Consider the following 7,975-nt stretch of genomic DNA (forward strand, 5'->3'; position numbering starts at 1 on the left):
ATGAATGGACGTTACCTGTGTGTTATTAGGCCAGGAACTTATGAGTGCTATTTTTAACGTTTCGTGGAAAGACGTGTGTAATCTATTTAGTTTATCATATATCACTCACCGAGTAAAACATCTTGAAACTTAATAAGATTAATCACATATGATGTTTATTCATATACTGGTACGATTCGTCATGTAGGCTTGCTTTTTAACATCATTTCCTTCGTCACACAAACGTCTCCCCTTAAATTCCGCGACCGCGCCGTCACGTCAATCAAGCCAGAAGGCGATGAAGTGTGTCCCCGCCCTCTTTGTGTTGACGACCGTGATCGAGTTGTAGCGGGAAGAACACACACACAATCGGATTGACACTTCTAATCCAGAGTCAACAGTCCACTATGAAGTGTATTGTTTGTTTGTTTCCTGTTGATATTCATCTCCCGTTGTTATGTCCGGTGGAAAACAGTAACCACTCCACTGTGACGATGACCCCAGCGCGCAACAGGTGGTCTGCCGATGATGCGAGAGGTATTGTTTTACGCGCGCACCTGCAAGGAAATGGCCCGGGCGTTGATTTGCCCTGAGAATATTGCTCTTTGTAGTTGAGCCATGACCTTTATTCTGTTTAAGCTGAAGGAAACTGTCCGAGCTTGTGACCCGTGGAGATGGAGGGGTTTAATCTTTGTTTCAGATCTCTGACTTTGTCGCTGCGGTTTCTGTCAAAGAGGATGTTTGACAGCTTAGAATAATGCTTATGACAACAGCTAGACGTCGTGAAAATCTTCAAACCAAAGAAATGAAATCATTCATGTCAGTTTCCGATGCAAATTACTCTCCTTTAGAATGACATTCACCAAAAAGCTACTTTCCTTTACTCAAACAGTAAAATAAATCAGTTAAAGATAAAGCGAGTTTAAGTGCAGGAAACTCTTTGTAGCAGCCTTTGTGGTCACTATTACGTTATGATGCTCAATACCAACTTGGTTTGGCCCGTTCACTGAAAACATAAAATCTTAATGCCTTATCCAGAACATTTCTTACTTTTAATTTTTTCAATCAGTCGTCCCGATTTTCTCGCCAGAACCTGACAAAACCCACATGGGTTATCTAGAATTTCGATCTTTTTGCTAATATCTTGACATTGTTACATATTTCTGTCATGCATTCGTAAGTAACAATAAGAGAAATACGCTCTTTTTAGATAAAATGAGTTCATTATTCCTTCGAGTAAAAATGTATTGAACTTCACCAGATTTGTAACAATAGAAACAATCTTAAGATGGGACATTTCAGTATTTTCCATCTGTACACGTGTCAGCTCTGTTGCCCCATAAATCTTTTTTTTTTTTTACATTTTCATCCTTTCTAAATACATGTAACTTCAATAGAGTTAAAATATGAGGTGCAACATGTTTTCTTTTTTCACCATTTCGTCGGACAAAACCATGTCACATGGCGAAAAATTTACACAGACGAGATCAACGACAATAAAACCCATTTCACTTCAAATTATGTATCCGTTTTTGATTATCTAGTTTTTTAAAAAAAAATTATCATTAATTGAAATACTCTACTATTATGTACAGTGTATGTCGGTATTCCTAAATCCTAAATTAAATCATTAGTAATTAATTCAAACCGTTATTTGCAGAATAAACAAATGTGGTCCACCTCGCTGTTAAAATATATAGGCTACTAAGACTTAGACGATGGGAAAAAGCATTTGTATACATTTTCAGATTCTTTTTAAAAATCAACTACCACATTATAAAGATTTCTGTTATAAAATCGGTCTCGTGCTTATTACTTTTATCCATTATATTATTCTCTTCATTATTATCTACAATATAAATTCATTTCAGGAGTAGAAACTTGACATGTTGAGTAGGTACGAGGGTAGAGAATGCTCACTAATAAATGTACGGCCTCATCTTAGGATTGGACCCCATTCTCCTGGCATCATTTAAACAGGCCGTAGCCGGGGGTGGGGGTGGGGGTGGGCAGAGGGGGGGGGGGGGTAGGGAGGTCGAAAGAACCCCCCCTTTTTCTGGGAAAAGGTACCCTCTAGGTAAAATTTTATCTAGGTACACAAAAGTTTTATGGAAAAAAGGTCCACTTCTTCAGGAAAAGAAACCCCCTTTTGAAATTTCTGGCTACGAGCATGTCATTAACTCGCACATGTACATGTATCTACACTGTATATGTACTGTATAGGTATGGTTTTATTAGCAAACTGCTTGTGTAAATTATAGCCGAGACACAAAGAAAAGAAAATCAAAGTATCTTAGATAATAAAAATTCAAACCATATGATATTAGTTATATATATATTTCACTGCATTGCGTTCATTGTGGTTATACAGTAGTTATGAAGGCTATGACGACGCTCTGTGTTCATCAACATTTTTCGGTTCAATTAGAGTGGACAGATAACAAAGGCAATGCATTTCCGTTACCTGCGTTATTACCTGTGTAGTTCTCAAAGCAAAAATTCATATCCCCGGGTGTCGATGGCAAGTGCAATCAAGAAAAAACTTTCGTATCTGCGTCTTCAATGATGTCATATCACATAATGTTTCCAAACGGAAAAGGTCCAGCAATTTATTATAAACTTATCGTTTGTGCCTTTAAACTGATTTTTAGATGTGTGATATTATTACCGTACGCATACAGATGTAGTTTCATTTTGCTTATTTGCGCAAAGTGAAAGTACAAAGAAATCACTTTCAGTAAGCATCTACTTGGTTAAGAAGGGACTTAAAATCGTATTTTGGAAATGTTTATTTAGTTTGTCAGTTGAAAGAGCAAATGGCGGTTAACAGGAGAAAAATATCGAGGATGCCAAGGATATACGCTATTTCTTTTATTTTTCGCCAAAATCGAACGTAAGATTCCTCGAAGAGGAATTCACACGTTTTTATCGCGCTTGTGTTTATTTTCTACTTTAAAACGGATGTGCCGCCCATTTCAGAACATTATATAACAGCAGAAAAAAATCTGCTTTTATTTCAAGTCATTAATCGCTCTTAGCGAAAACAGGCTTTATTTTTAGACGCTCGCATGTTTTCGAATTCCTCAAATACGTGCGCAAAAACTTGAAGCAGCTTTCCAAATTTTTTTCTTCCATCCTCGTATTGAGTGCATCTCATGTTATAAAATATTGGTAAATGTGGTATATTATGAAATCAAACTCAATATGTTACTTTATAGGTTATAAAACGTATCATGGATAACTCGGGGACTGTGTTGATATGTTTCTGTTTGATTTCTTCATCTCTTTAATCTTTATACTTTCATATCTTTTAAATGCTGAGTGCAACGTGTTTAAGGGAAACTAGAATAAAGCAGGTTTTATTCTATAAATTTTAAAACAAATTAGTTTTAGAAGCAAAAAGACTGATAACATGGCGCAAATATGACTAATTTACAGTACTTGTAGGTATTAGGTAAAAGTGTTTTTATATAAAATTGAAAATATTTGAAATCAAACAAAAATAAGATCATTTTCTCATAGTTAACTAAATGCATGCGTTGTACATTGTGACTCTATCAAATGAAGTCTATGTTGCCCTCATTATATCGCCGAGTGTGCAGTAGAATCTCATTATCTGCCGTCTTATTTATGACGTTTCCGTCTTATTAGTGACGTCTTATTTGCACGTCGTCAAATGCTGTCAATACCCTCTACCAGGACCACAGAGTTTTTTTTTAACTAGGTATTCTCCAATTCTGCCCACATTTCTGTACTCAGAAGGAATAAAACGTTTCGTTCGTCCAAGCATGGGAATATATCTATAATCTACGACATATTTCCATGGTCCAAGTGTCCATTGAGAATTTTCACACAAAAATGACAAATGTGACGTCACCACCCAGGTGGCCCGTGGTAGAAAATATACTGCCCCTGTATCAGCAAACATGCCCTCTCTTTACATATACCAGATCGTTGTGAAGTGGTCTCCGCTAGATTAAATCCCTAGAGATAACCGCGCGTTCACTTCACGCACGTGCAACGCTAAGTTACTGTACACCTGATCAAGCAAAAACAAATCGAACGTGATTAGACGAGTTCTAGCTGAGGAAAACTACCAAAATAACGCTCCGTGGGAAGCAAAACAGAGAACTTCGTTCAAATAGTGTCTGCCGCGCGTGGAGTTTTGCCCCCCGGGAACGTCCTCCGTTTGATTACGGCGTAGCGTTCAACTCAACGCGTGTTCTGTGCTTTAATGGAAGAATGGTTTTTATTAGAGGAATGACGTCATTACGAGGCACGCACCGAAGAACGCGTCCAAGCGTGACTCTTTATTATACTTAAACTGTTTATTATTTATTATATTTACTACTTCTTGCAGAGCAACAGAGTTTCGTCATGTTGGTTTTTCTTTTAACAAGTCAAGAAATTTTTCGTTTTTTAAAACTTCGTGTACAGATAATGTTTTGAAGACGAGAGTGTTGAAAAATTGGCAGAATAAGTACAATTTCTAAAAATCAAAGAAGAGGACTTAAAAGCGTAAAACAAATTCGAATTTTAACTAAGATATTGAAATGTTAAGAATTCTGGTGTCTGCTCTGTGGGTAAATATTATTTTCTTGTTCCCTACGGCTTATTAGGGACCTGTGCTTTATTATATATTGATATTATTACCAACTTTATTTCCTGACAATGTGAAAACTAACAGGTTGTTTATTTAAAGGGTGAAGATCGCTGTTTCAAGTTGGAACATACTTTTTTATATATCTTGTATATTTTATATATTTATTTTATATGTCATTCGCATTTTCTTTTCTCCACCACAATTTTTGACGCAATCCAAACTGAAAGCAAATTTTGGAATCTTCACAGAAGGCTAAAGCTGGAAAGTGCCAAAAATAATTATAAAAAATAGAATATTTTTTCACACGTATCCACGAAGAGCATTTTTTCTTACGGTGTTACATCTGTTAAGTAGCTCTACAGTTATATCTTTTTTATGCCTCATATCCATTTGATTACATATCTAATCTTCCAAATTTGTGTACAAAATCTTTTTTTTTTTGGCAATTCAATCACGACAGTACAATCAAGATCTATATCTATAAATTCTATTCCTACATGCCTCACTATGCCTTTAGTTTGTCTCTATGAGAATTTTCCAATGGTATGAAAGCTGAAAATAATTTCAGCGGCCCTCTGAATTAACTCGTGGGCGTGGCGAGGCGTGATACGTGAACTTCACGCACTTGTTACTCCACGCTCCATGGCGCCGAGCAGTCTGCCACGGTGCGCATGCGTTATCACTGACTTTCGTTGCACTGATCGACCCGCTATTCTTGAGCAGTGATAGTGTTTCTATCAATAAACATTATCTTTATCATATCGATTAATGATTTTGTGAACTTATTTTGACAGGTGTGACAACATTTATCTCATCTTGCAAATGCCCATGGGAACTAAAATGGAAAGCGAGGGGAATTTTTACTTTTTGTTTTAATAAACTGTTTTTGTTTCATTTAGGAGCTTGAACCCTCTTCTTTTCCGTCTTTATGATAGCAGTGATCTTCTTGAATGAAAAATCCTATGTTAAAGGTATTCTGTAGAACAGAAACTCGTTAATGTTATGTGGACCTATCACAAATCTCAGATTGTTAATTCTTTCTTTCAATATTTCCTCATTTTACAAAACATTGCTCAGTGCTATCTAACGTTACAAGCTATATTTTCTAACGTCAAAGTTATGTCATTTCAGCACTTTGATTTTTAATGAAAAAAAAAAAAGAAGAATAAAATGAAAAATAAGAAAGAAAACAGACCCTCCCTAAAGCATAAACATCACCATTTTTTTTATTTTGAAAAGAAATGCCACTTTATTAACTGTGACGCACCGTGACACCCGCCTCGATATGCGTCCCTCACATCCACTCGTTATTTTTCACTAGGAGCAACTCTTCCACGGGGAGATGGAAAACAGGAGTAAAAAGGATAGAGAACACGGCAAATTGGAAGCGGGCTTGTTGAAGTCTAATCAAATCAGTGTGGTAGCGTGCACCGTGTTATTGTTAGAGTCGGCGCCACGCAGTCTGGGGGGATTCCCGGTGCAACGAGGAACAATACCACATTCCAGGCAAAGTTTCTCAAAACAGAGCGCGCGGTTGGAGGGAGTCTCTCACACGGGGCTGGGGGCTGGTGTAAGGTTGTACAAATAAAGTTATCCGGGAGCCTCTTGTAGGAGGTTCACATTTGTGTGGTATCGTTGTTAACGTTAGATTTGTTCATTATGTTTTATTCTTCTTTTATTTCTATTTTTACTTATCTATCCGGGCTATCATAAATATGTTGAATCCTAGACCAATCGATGTGATTGATGTAAGCCAAGGGCCGTTAATTTGGCTTTTTGTATATAAAAACCGCAACTACAAGACCTCTATTGATAGTATCACTAATTAAAACCGTCACAACTTAATGCATCCCCGCTCTCTGAGGAAAGGAGACACGCAGTCTGGAAGCGCCTCTCCTGCAGGTACACGCGGTTCCGCACCACCAAAACCACAAGGAAGGATATTTTCCGTAACGGGAAACAAAGTACTGGTTGTAAACAGACTTTAAGTTTTTTTCCCTCCAGAAATGGAAGACATATCTTTGTTTTAAAAAATAGGGAACCATCGTTATCTGTAGTGATCACAAAAGCTTATTTAACTCTGCAGCATAATTTTAACCTATTGCAATTGAAAACGAAAATAACAAATAATGAAGACTGTTTTCTAAAAGGTCTCTTATTTTACATACCAGCCAACAGAATAAATTTATTTGGAGAATATTCAACCACATTTTTCTTTTATCTCACTTTAGTGACCAAAAACGCGTGTTTTGTTATGTTTTAGATTGAACACTATTATTTGAACAGTGAAGCAGAATAAAACTTATTGCATCGGCAAAACAGAGGAATGTCTAAACGTTGGACCCAGGTTATAAGAAAAAAATACGTGTAGCTATCTTTTAAAACCATACAAAATACACAGAAACCATTTCATTTGAACTATAATGGTAAATGCACCTTCAAAATGAAATCTACCCCAAAGGAATTTCCAAAGAAAAGTACTTAAACAACCTTAAAGTTGCCCGCTAAATTGTTTAATGTATAATACGGGGAATCTCGGCCGTTCTTTGCTCCGATTCTCTTGCCACAAAATCAAAACACGTTGTTGAATAATGGAGCTCATATGGCTTCATCACAATCGAATTATCTTGGTATTTTTTCAGTTGTGAGGCGTTCCTTTTTGATGTTTTGGATTTAGTTCATCACTAACATACGCTTCTAGTAAAGGTATTGGAGTTTTGGAAGCGCGTGTCGGGGGCGGGGCGGGAACTCTTGGGGCCAGGCAACCAGCCTAGTGAAACCACTCTCTTCAACTGCTTTTGGGTACAACATACTCTCCACAGGGCAAAATATTCGTGGACAAGGACATGCCCATGTATAAGTAAAAGCTTAATGGATTTCCATCGAGTGCTTTATTCAGATACTAACCTTCAGATTTTTACAGCTGCTTCAATTTTGTTTTTTTCAAAGACGATCAGAAACAACTACTAGCTCAAGAATGTTATGAATGTATTATTCAGGAAAACTATCACTTATGTTTGTCAAGGTGCCTTAATTAAAGCCTTCCTGTTGTTTTCTCGAGAGATCAAACACAGAAATTGTATTAACACTTATTTGGGTTTGACCTAATCGTTTAGGACTGGCAAAGAGATGGAAAATATTATTTTGTTTCTCTTTCTCTGAACGGTGTTTGCGTTATAATTTCAGTCTCGTTTTTCGTTTTTGTAGCTTAATTTTCCCATCACCGTGCCTTGCCGTTCACGAAGAGCTGCACTCAACACCGGTATCTATTCTTTACTCCATGATGGTGCTTAGACCAACACGAGGGATCCTCGCCACCCCGCCCAACCCCATTTCCTAAACAAAATGGCGGATTCGTCTCCAGTGCCTCGCCAAAAAATGAGCGGACTGATC

This window comes from Lingula anatina, chromosome 5, assembly GCF_051362555.1.
Source record: "Lingula anatina isolate TDL-2025a chromosome 5, LinAna3.0, whole genome shotgun sequence".
Classification (NCBI taxonomy): domain Eukaryota; kingdom Metazoa; phylum Brachiopoda; class Lingulata; order Lingulida; family Lingulidae; genus Lingula; species Lingula anatina.